The following is a 12,252-nucleotide window of genomic DNA, read 5'->3' as shown; positions in this document are numbered from 1 at the left end:
CATACTGACAAAACAAACAGGGAAAGCTCTGAAGCAAAGAATCTGAATCTGACAAAAAGAGATAATATGTGACCTGCTGAAACAGAAATCTTGTCCTGCAAAATGTACCAGTAGCGAAGAGACATCTAGTGACCAAACCCAGCAGCAGAGATCACAAGCCTGAGGCTGTAAAGGGAGACCCGGGCAGACTCTGGAACGGACACAAGACAGCAAACTAATATTACGGGGATTTCTCCCAGGCAATCCCCAACCTCACCAGGCCGAAGGATGAACAGCAAGCCTGCAGTCTACACTGAGAGGCGGAAGAGAAATCCAGGAAATACCTGTGCCACCCTCAGAGATCTGTATGTGACATCATACAGCATTCAATACCTGGGAACCTGCAACGCTTTGGCAAAACGTGCAAATCAATATGTCAGCAACAACTCAGGCCAGTGAAGCTCTACTGAATACACTGAGAGAGGGAGGATGAGCAGAAAAAGACCGAGCGCTGAGCAAGGGGACAGGCACAGAAATGAGACCAGAATGAAACGAACAGGGCTCCGGAGGTTGGGAGGGGAGGGTGTGTGTGGGGGGGGGGGGTTGCTGCTCCTGGGTTTTTCACTGCTCAGTGTCCAGCAGCCGGCCTGATTCCGTCTACGCGGCGATGCCTCGCTCCTACCTCGGACGCAGCTTCCCCCTGACCGGCTGCAGCTTCACAGCATCACCATGCTGCCTGCCGAAGATCACACAATCACGCAAAACCTGCTTTACCAGACAAAAAGAGAACTAACCGGGCGGCCTGCTTTTACCCACAATGCCCATGACGTGTCTGGTCGGCATACTTTCAATTCTTTCTCGGGCGGAGGAGGGGCCTGCCTGCACAAACAACTTATGGAATATTTCCGCCTTTAAGAGACTTCTGCGCAGTCACGAACATTTGTTTAACAAGCCCAGATCCGCAGGGCACTTCCCCACAGGCGAGAGGCTGTTCTCGGGGCCCCACAGAGGGCTGTGAAAGGCCCCGTAAAGGTGCTTCTCGGCCACCTATAGGCTGCAGGCGGGTCCCGGTGCGGCTGCACTGCACGCCGTCCTGTGCAGAGTGCTGAGCAGAGCTGCACTGTCAGAGGAGGGAGGGAGGGAGGAGGCGATCTCGGGACAGGGAGAGACTGAAGGGGGAGGGAGGGCGGCCGATCCAGACTGGTGGAGGGGGAGGAGAGCCACCGACCCCGGGACAGGGACGGGAGGAGGGCTGCCGACCCCGGGACACAGAGCGAGACTGGGGAGGACGAGTTGCTGCCGATCGGGGGGGGGGACACGTACAAAGGGAAAAGATACCGTGGAAAGATAAACATGTAAAACACGGGGCATGTAGAGACGACAGCAACAAGACACGCAAAGACGTAAAACAAACAGGGAGACGACATGAGACTGGGTACACGTACAAACTAGGAGACGACATGAGACGGGGTAAACGTACGAAGGGAAAAGAAAATTATAAACAAAAGGCTGCTTACCTGATCGCAAATAGAAACAACTTCCTGGCAACTTAAATCTCGCAGCCCACTCCGGCAAAAGGCACTTCGAAAAAGACCAAAACATCATGGGGGAAAAAAAACATCCGCCCACCGCCGCATGACGTTTTAAAAGGGGCGGAGAGGGAAAAAATTGCCGCAACGCCCACGAATCGCCTCGGACAATGAAGGACAGATCTCTCTTCCAATGGCTAGCCTCCATTTATGGAGCTAGCCAATGGAAGAGAGAGGCGCGACTAAGCCACTGGCAGCCTGATTCATCAACGGGCCGTTTTGCGAGCCCCTAATAGCGAATCATAGCGATTCGCTATTAAGGACTCGCAAAACGGTAATCATGTAGAAATCGCATAATAAAATGCGATTCCTACTGATTCCTTATTTGCGATTAGCAAATTGCTAATCGCAAATAAGGAATAACTCGCCATTCATTCCTATGGGCCAAAAGGCCCATAGGAATGAATGGGGAGTATTCCTTATTTGCAATTAGCTAATCGCAAATAAGATTGCGATTTGAAGGGTGCCAGGGGTGTCCACAGGACACCCTGTAGCACCCCTCAAATGAAATTTCACACAGGTGTTGCACACACACATGTCCAAAGGACATGTGTGTGTGTAACATGCAACTCAGAAAAATGCATTTAAATGCATTTTTCTGAGTTTTCGCAATTTACTGCGAGGTCTGACCTCGCGGTAAATTGCAGCAAGAAATTGCGAATTCGCAAATTTAAATTGGATGTTGAATTGCATTTAAGGAATCTCTAATAGAGATTCCTTAAATGTAATTCCTCGCACATTTGCGACATCGTAATTAGCGATTTTTGCATTTGGGATGCTGAATCCCAAATGCAAAAATCGCTCTCGCAAAGGGCCGGATTCTCAGAATCCGGCCCCTTGCGAGCGCAATTTAGGTTCATGAATCGGGCGGATACTGTTCTAACATACAATTTCGCCTGTGTGAACTCTGCTGCGCAGCGGACGCCAGGCGAAACCTAAAAACTAAAGTGTAGGGAAATTGTAGTTGCCCGGTGCTCCTCTCATACAGACGGAAGTGATGTGTCAAGAGCACTGTAGTATGGTTTAGGGCCTCCTTTTGCGTGCATTTTATGTTAGCTTGGCTTATTAGAAGTTTAAACACAATTTTACCTTTAGCTTTTGCACAAAATACTGCTTAGCTGTTTTTGCAAGTTAGCTTTCACGAAGGTCTATACAGGAGAAAAGGTTTGTTTTTTCGACATCTCTAGACATACATCGTGCCCCCAGTCTGTATAGTGTGTGCCGAGCCGTCAAGGTTATCATAACTTGAGCCAGTTTATCGGCATGTCCGTGTAACACATTCTAGACACCACATTTTGGCAGCTGCGAGCCAAGCAAAATTCAGGCACCTTTATCATAGCACACTTGCCATAATTTCACACACTTGGAAGATTCCAGGGATTCAGAGAGACTTGCTGATCCAGATGTAATTTACACTTACTGAATGGAAAGGTAATGGGGTCTCCCAAAACCAGCTCAAGAGACCTTCTATAGTTTTTAATACATAGTTCCTATATAGGAAGGGTGCTATATCACCTGTTTGCACTATCATTGTAATATGATTCCTCCTTTTGTATTTTATGGAGTTGTAACCATGCTGACCAAAAATATTTTTAATCGTATGTCTGCTTATGTTGACTAAAATACTGCACATGAGATCACGTTGTTAAAATAAATATTTTAACCTTACTGTGTCTCTTTTTTACTGCTGTTGTGGACTGGTATGAGAGTATAACAAAAGAGTGTTCTTACTTCCCATCATTCCTGAGATGGTCCTAAGTCGCATGTTCTAGGTTGTCTAATCATTGGTTACTTTGCTATAGGACGAAGAGCTAATGTGATACTGATTACCAGCTGGTTGGGGTTTCTAGGTACTGAGGTGAGTGTCTGGTACACCACAATTCACTAATGTCCTAGGTCTCTGTGCACTGTTCTGTGTATGAGCAGACATCCTTAACACATCACCAGCCTATAAGGAGCTAGAAAACAAGACCACTAGAGTTTATAACTAATGGTAAGCAGTAGCTATAATAACAGTCAGTAGAGTGATTACAGCAAACAAACAAACGGCACATGCGCACTGATGCTAGACCAAAAAAACTAAGTAGCTCTTTTAGGACACCAACGGATTTATTTCGAGCACAACAGTTTCTGATAATTGTGCCTGTGGGACGGAAACTCTTGATAAATCAACTTCTGTAATCTAATGTGTGAATATTGAAAAATTATTTTACCCTTGCTCAATTCGCCAATTCCAGGATAGATTTAACATTTACCACGCAAATCTATTTTCCTACAAAAAATATTTATATCCGCTTGACTAGACAAATGACTTATTTAAATGATAATATAAGTCACCTCGCTAAGCAGCTTTGACCAAGGACAATAATCCCTTCTAAAGTGTGTAGAAATAGCGATAAAGATAGACCAAGCCGAACAAACCTAAAAAATAATAGGTACATTGAAAATATTATGTAAATTAGTTAGAGGAAAGCTCTTAGGAAAACTGAGATGGTGCCTCACTTTCTGAGAAGTAGCAGGAGAGGGTGGCTGCGATGAGAGATTAAAAATGGTAAATGTGTCTAAGTATCTGGTTCGGCCTATAAGCATTGTGGTTTCCTACATAAACTGCTGAAGTAGTCACAGTAATCTCCTGAAATGAGGAGATACTTGTAAATGAGGTTCATTGGATTATTTCTTGCATGTATCACGTTCTCAGATACACATATTTATAATTAGACCTGGATTCACACAGAATACTGCTTTTTAGGTCGAGGCCTCGTCCGCACTGCTGTAAGCAGTGGGCGGAGCCGAAGATTTAATGATTTCCAGTATGGGGGCTTGAACCCGCCCCTCTTCTCCATTGGCTGGCCTCGTAAATGCTGGCCTGCCATTGGAGGAGAGGGGCGCCACTCGGTTCAGGCCCCGTCTTTAGCGGATTCGGGGGCGTGTTTTTTGCAGTTTTTAAGCTATGACGTCATCCGTCACTCAACTGCTAAAAACACGCCCCCGAATCGTGAAAATGGCGGCGCTTTTGTTCTGGCATTTCCTCCCGACTGCCGCCGGAAGTCGCCAAGTCCTCCGCCCCAGCTGAGTGCTTGTTTATTAAAACTGTTTCCCCTTGCGTGGTAGCTAATCTTAATGCTATAAAAGTGAAATGGATACCCGTGACTTACAAAAGCGAGCATGGCATCGGATCTGTGCGTGCGCCGGAAAGGGCGTGTGTGATACTTCAGCATTTTTGCCTGGAGCAGCACCAACTCTGGCCATGGTCCTGCCCCTCCGCATCCCTATCTACAAACATCCTGTGGCGGCCCCCGTTTCCTGCCATGTCCTTATCGGAGGCGCGCTCCACATCATCATCAGATAACGCGCAGCCCGGGGCTTGTTTCCTGGGGATTCAAGTATTGGTTAATGGCTGCCCGGCCCATGGGGAAGTCAGCCTGCTGATGAGAGAAGAGTCGCTCTTGGCAGGGAGCACAAGGAAGAAGACAGTGTGTGCAGCGCGTGTGAGGGGCGGTGCTGGCTTCTCGGAGCTGCTCCGGCCCCCAGGCATCAGCAACTTACCGGTGCGACGACGAGGCGGGAGGAAAGACGATAAATTGAGAGGAAGTGGGTTCCTACAGCAGATCCATCGGTGGAGAAGGATAGGCCAACATCTGCTGAAACTACCTACACACGCCTACCGACCTGCCTCTGTATCCAGCCAGCAACAAAGCACCGCCCACTCATCCTCAGAGGCACCTCCAGCCAAGAGGCGAACACCAGGACCCTGCCAGGGTGCTCCTCCTGTCAGCTGGACACCCGCAGAGTGACAGGCAGACACCCCTCTGCCGCCGCGGCCAGTCACTTACACAGGCGACGTGGCACCTGCCCCTACCAAGAACCCGTGGTGGGGGCACCTGTCACTGCGAAGGTAAGTTACTATCCACCAACAGCATCAGAACACACACCTTCACACGTCCCACATAGAACTACTTCCTAGTGCCACAGACGGCAGCTTCTACTCAATCTCGTTCTCCCTACATCTTGTCCACTAATCCCAAACCCTACTAGTTGTATGGCTTAAATGCTGGAGGGTAGTCAATATATGGTGAATAATCCTGTGAAGAGAAGAATGTGCCAACTACATTCGTTTGGTGCTCTGTTGAGAGCTTGGTGCTGTCAGGATGGCTAAAATGTTATGTTGGGGTAGAGCAAAATGAGAATCTGAATACGATGGAATACATTTATTGGATGTTCTGTGATAGCAATCTGAGGGTCATGTTGTATCTGAACTGTGTTGGGTGTAAGAGAGAAGGTTTAACCTATTTTGCTGTTTGATTTGCCTCTGGGACTAAATAGATGAAGAATGCAGACAATAAAGTCTATTTTCTGTAAATGTATATTACTGCAACTATTAGTTGTGTGTGTGTGGGTGGCTCTGTATGTGTGCGGGTGGCTCTGTGTGTGTGCGGGTGGCTCTGTGTGTGTGCGGGTGGCTCTGTGTGTGTGGGGGTGGCTTTGTGTGTGTGTGGGTGGCTCCGTGTGGGTGTGGGTGGCTCTGTGTGGGTGGCTCTCTGTGGGTGGCTCTGTGTGGGTGGCTCTGTATGTGTGTGTGGGAGGTTTTGTGTGTGTGGCTCTGTGTGTTGGTGCAAATGCAATAGATATCGCATTTGCGAGAGATTAAGCTATTGCCATTGCAAATGACAATGCCATTTATTTATGTTTGAAAAACAAAAACATAAACAAAAATAATGTCATGAGCAATGCCAATAGCTCTAACTTTAACAATGCCGAGACCATTGCATTGTAAATGCTTGTTCATGTCTGCAAGAATGACAAAACAGAAAAAGGCAAACCACATCCACAAATTAACTTTCTTGGGCAGTACGTTAAATGTCATATTCAGAGTATTGTGCAAACATTTGAATTAGAAATTCTGAAATTTTGCATCAAGGTAGTGTCATGTTTTTCAGAGAAGCCTCTACTGAACAAGTAGTTTAGGAGCCGATTATGATGGCGGACGGACCTGAGTCCATCTGCCACCATAGAGTAGGAGGGACCGTCCGCAGGGGTTGCGGCGGTCCCTCCGTGCAAATTAGGATGTGACCGCCACCCTGGCGGTCACATCCTGTATTGTTATCATTGCGGCGGGTGCTGCTTGAAACAGCACCCGCCGCAATCATAAAAATGTAAGTTGTGCATTTGCATGCACAAAGCGGCAGGCACCGCGAGGTGCCTGCCGCTTTGTGCAGGCAAATGCAGGGGGGTACCATAGGTACCCCCCATGTGCACCCCCCACCCCCCCTTCACCCCTGGGGGCCCCGCAACGGGCCCCCAAACACAAATTCGTATGCCTTTACACGGCGGAAATGCCGCCGTGTAAAGGCATCTTTCCGCAGACATCATAATATGGCTGGCGGTGTCTGATAGACACCGCCAGCCATGTTAAAGCTTTTCCGCCGCGGTCGGAAGGCGACCGCGGCGGAAAAGCTGCGGACTGAAAAACGATCCCCCAGCCATCCTAATCTGGCGGGGGGTCTTTTTCAGTCCGCAGCGGTTTTCCCGCATCCTCCGGGCCGGCGGTGGCTTCCGCCGGCCCGGAGGATGCGGGAAAACCGCAATCGTAATCAGGCCCTTAGTATGTAGACCTGATCACTGTGAAGGTTTGGTAACTTTTGTGGTGTTGAATGGCATTGTTATTGTTCTGTCTTGATATGCACACGTAACAGCATCTCTAACTGAAAGTGAATAATTAGGACCCTTTTTCCTATGTACTGGCCATTTTATTTTATGGGGCGATATGACTCGAATCGTAGACTTCGGAGCAGTGAGAGAAAGCTAACCACCTTCTCAAAGCATACATGTTCCCCTAAACAGGGCAGCTGTTTGGGAATGGTGATTGCCATATTTCACTTTTATGTGTGTTCAAGGTAAAACTGCAGAAATCCTGTGCAGATGTCATCAATGTCAAATAGCAAATGTGGAAAGAAGGCCCCAAGATTATAGTGCACTATGCACAGAATTGGAAATTTGTCTGTGCTCCTGAAGAAAGTGTTTGAAAAGCTTTTCTCTTCTGACATCTATGGCTTGGTATCCCAAGATCAGTTTCTAAAATGTTGGGGACATTTGGGATACCCAGAAAGAAGTTATCCGCTTTTTTATAAAGTTAGGGTCTACCCGTATACAACTTCTAAAGTACTGTTACAAGGTGCCAAGCCAACCAAAAAAAGAACAGCCCTTGGTGGGCATTTTTTTGTAGCTCTGTTGTGCTTGAACCTTTTTTTTTTTTTAAAACCTTTATTTATCAAATGCACAGTACACAGCGTCTGCCTACAACCCCTTTGGGCCGGCCGCTATGACAATCGGCCAAAGAGTACAACACATTATACTGCGGAGAAGGCCGCATCATGCTTCATTATGGTGTAGTGCATAAAACAACAATTAGAGGATACTGAGGGTTCAATTTTGTAATTTTGTCGAAGTTGAACAAACAACAAAAAACAAACACATGATAAAGCAATGGCAAGTTCACGGGAGGGGAGGAAAGGCGGGAAACAATATATAAGAATGGAGGCAAGTCCACTAAGGGAGGGGAACGATGAAAGGGGGTTAAGAATGGAAGCCAATGAAAGGAACGTAAACTATAGGGAGGAGGGAATGGCGTCGGCGCAATCAAGTGGTGGGGTACAAATGTCACCCCGGTATTCATTCCATTGCGCCCAGATTCTATTCCACTTCCTAGGACGACCCCGAGCCTCATACACCGTCTTCTCCCGAAACATGCACCAATCCATGTTATCTTTCCAGGCACTGAGTCCAGGCGGCCTGTGGGAGCCCCAAAGCTGCGCTATGTCCCTTTTGGCAACCATGTTGCCAAGGGTGATCCAGAAAGTCTGAGCGGCCATACAATCCGTAGGCTCCCACAGGTTAAGCAGGCAGCGCCTCACCTCGGGAAGAAGGGGGACCCCAGTAACACGTCCCATCACATCGTGAATCCTAGACCAGAAAGCAGAAACAACCGGGCATTCCCACAAAACATGAAGAAAAGTACCATTCATACCACAGCCACGCCTACACAATCCATCCGTCGCGAGCCCCATTCGTACCAGACGCATACCAGTCACATAGACGCGATGGAGGATCTTTAGTTGCACAAAACGGAGCCGAGCCGGAATAGCCACCTCCTTAGGAGAAGAAATAGCCGTTTGCCAGTCTTCGTCATCCAGTTCGAGCCCATCCGCCACCCAGGAGGCCCGATGCTTCTCCAGAAGGTCAGCCCTATTGTTATTAAGTTTTTTATATATTAAGGAAATCGTACTGTCCGGGACATGGCCGTCAAGAATACGATCTTCCAACGGAGACGACTGTGGGATGTCAGTCCCAGGGGGAAAGGCAGAGAATAGGGCATGCCGCACCTGAAGATAACGAAAATACTCCTTATCATCCAATTGATATTCTACCTTTAGGGCCTCAAAGGATTTCACTGTTCCCCTGGCCCAAAGATCCTCCACCTTGCTATCCCAATCATATCCCATCTATCAAACCCTTTCGTCCGCCACAGGTTACCCAGCCGTTCAGAATCATACAGCGGGGTCATACGCGTCAATCTACCGCCCCAACCTGTAGCCACATTCGCATCCTTCCAGGCACGCACAGCACATTTCGTGGGACCAGTCAAGAGACGGAGTGGTGACTTCGAGTATAAAGCTCTATTAAAGTTGCCACCCGGCAGGAGGAATTTATCCAGAGCGAAAGCGGGAGCGGGTCCCGGGGAGTACGTCACATGGTTAATTGCACTCAGTTGTGAGGCCCAGTAATATCGTTTGATGTCTGGCAGAGCAATACCGCCATCATACCAGGGAAGCGTAAGTTTTGACAGGGCGATACGGGCTCGTCCGTCCCAAATCAATTGCCTCTGTAGGCCTTCAACCTCACGGAAATAGCGAGCGGGGACAGGGTCGAAAAAGTTCTGCAAGGCATATAGGAACCTGGGAAGCGACATCATTTTAAAAAGTGCCGCTCGACCCAATGGAGACAAGGGCAATTCACGCCACCGCCGCACATCTTGCTTGAGGCGACGAAGGGGAGCGTAGAGATTACGATCGTATCGCACCGAGGAGTCCATGGAAATAAAAATCTCCAAATATTTAAAACATCCTCTGCCACCTGGATAGGAAACCTACGAGGCAGCGGAGGCAATACCCCCGCTATAACATAGACACATGACTTGGTCCAGTTGATAACAAGCCCGGAGTTCTTACAAAAGGAGGTGAGAACATCAAATAGCACGTTTAAAGACTTCTGGGGTGAGGTGAAATAGAGAAGGATATCGTCCGCGTAAAGCGAGATGCGATCCTCCAGATCCGGCGCCCATCGGATCCCTTTAATCGAGGGCTCCCATCGAAGCCACGCTGCTAGAGGTTCTAATGCCAATGCAAAAAGAAGTGGGGAGAGCGGGCACCCCACGGGTGCCACATCCCAATGGAAACGAATCAGAGCTTCTGCCGTTCACCACGACTTTGGCTAACGGTTGTTCATATAGGAGCCGCACCCATGCAATGAAACTAGGGCCAAACCCGAACTTGGAAAGGGCCGCCCACAAATATGGCCACTCTATGGTGTCGAAGGCCATTGTAGCATCCAGGGAGGCCACCACTGCAGGCTCAGCGAGAGTTCCAGCTCTCCCGAGAACGCTGTGGAGTCTACGAAGATTAAGAGCTGTGTTTCGATGGGGGATGAAACCGGACTGATCCGGATGGATCAAGTCACAGATTACAGACAACAGACGATTTGCCAGGACTTTGGCCAGAATTTTAGGCTCGGCATTGAGCAATGAGATGGGGCGATAAGAGGTGCAACGGTCACGAGGCTTGCCATCCTTATAAATGACCACTATGGTAGCCAAGCGCTGTTCAGACGGAAGGACGCCCGCCTCAAATGCATCCAGAAACATAGTGCGCAAATGGGCAGCTATTTTATCCGGTCGGAGTTTGTAGAGCTCGGTAGGCAAACCATTGGGTCCCATCGCTTTGCCCGATCGCAAGGACCTAATGGCAAGAGCGATCTCATCCACTGTAATAGGAGCTTCCAGAGCCAATCTATCCTCCTCTGAGACACAGGGTAGTGCAATGTCGCGTAAAAGTAAACGGGAGTCGGCCTCATCACGGTCACTCACTGAACTGTACACCATTCGAAAATGATCCACGAAACATTCAACAATCTCCCCGGGATCAGTCACACATTCACCAGTCTCACGGGTGATAACGGGCATCACGCGGTTCATTCTTTCAACCTTGTCCAGCCACGCCAGGAGTTTGCTGGCCTTGTCACCCACATCATACAAACGGCCCAGCTGATTCATACGCATCACCTTAGCAGCATCAGTCACAAGAGCTCTATAATCTGCCTGTTTCAGTTCTAAGGAGTGTAAAAGTGCAGGCGTATCATCTCCACCCAACTCACTCTCGAGTCTCAAGGGCCAACACAGCCTCCCTCCTAGCCTTCCTATCAGCTGCAATAAGGGACAGCGCGGAACCCCGTATAACAGTTTTAAAGGCCTCCCACAAAACCGTAGGGGAAGCAACCGAACCCACATTCTCATCAAAGTAACAATCGATCGCCTTAACCAAATCCGAGCGGAGCTGAGGGTTCCTAAAGTGCCAGGGTGGAACAGGGGGAACTCTGCTTCCGGAAAGACCTCCCACCGAAACCTCGAGTAGCAAGGGAGAGTGGTCAGAAATACCCCTAGGAAGATGACGGATTTCACGCACCAAGGATAAGTTAGCCGTTAGCATAAAGAAATAATCAATCCTTGAGAGGCTGCCATGAGCACCAGAGTGAAAAGTGTACTGAGTTTGTGAGGGGTGTAGCAGCCGCCAAACATCTACCAACCCAAAGGTTTCCGTCAAGTCAGTCAGCCACATCTGTGACAATGGCAGAACTCTGGGGGGCAGCCGGTCACACTCGCCCGACATTACCGAATTGAAATCCCCACCAATGATAAGGAGTCCATCTGGAAGCCCTAGAAGAGTCTTACCAAGGTCAGCATAAGTGGTAGCCTGCAGTCCCGGGGGAACATAAACAGCAACAATTACAATCAGCTTCCCCTCCCATCTTCCCGAGACAGCAGCATAGCGACCACGATCGTCGAGGGCGACATCGTCTATTTCAAGGGCTAAGGAGGATTTCACCATTATACCAACCCCTCGGGAACCGGATGTAAAACCATCGTGAGCAACAAGTCGATAACCTCGGCGGTCAAGAGCTTTACAGGCATTGCCAATCAAATGGGTTTCTTGGAGTAAAACAACATCAGGGGAATGACGTCTTATAAATTGCAACACAATACCACTTTTGATCCTGTCTCCCAAACCATTAACGTTCCAGGATAGAACTTTCACGTCACCCCCCCCCCCATCCCAGAAAGAGTCCCAAACCACCCCCTCCCGGAACCACAGAGCTAGGATGCATACAAGCGATACAGTACCATGTGAAAAAGAGAACATAGAACACATAACATAACCGAGTCCCCACCCCCCACCCCCAAACCAAGAACCCGTTACAACACCCCCCCACCCTGCACCCCTGCTGACTAAGAAGCCACCCCAAACTGCAGTGTGCCTGTCGCCCCATCTGAATCTACACAAAGAACCCCTGAGGAGGAAGGGAGAAACTACCCAACCCGCCCCACCCCGGGCCTAAAGGTGAAAGCATATAATAT

General features: G+C 48.8%; 1 protein-coding gene across 1 annotated transcript in view; it reads left to right on the top strand.

Annotated features, from left to right (window-relative positions):
- LOC147747302 (uncharacterized) overlaps positions 1 to 12,252 on the top strand; it is a 74,078-nt gene that overhangs the window by 19,521 nt on the left and 42,305 nt on the right. The gene's annotated exons all lie outside the window — the stretch shown is intronic.

This window comes from Lissotriton vulgaris, chromosome 1_1 (genome assembly GCF_964263255.1).
Source record: "Lissotriton vulgaris chromosome 1_1, aLisVul1.2, whole genome shotgun sequence".
Taxonomy (NCBI): Eukaryota; Metazoa; Chordata; class Amphibia; order Caudata; family Salamandridae; genus Lissotriton; species Lissotriton vulgaris.
This window is presented reverse-complemented; position numbering and strand designations above follow the sequence as displayed.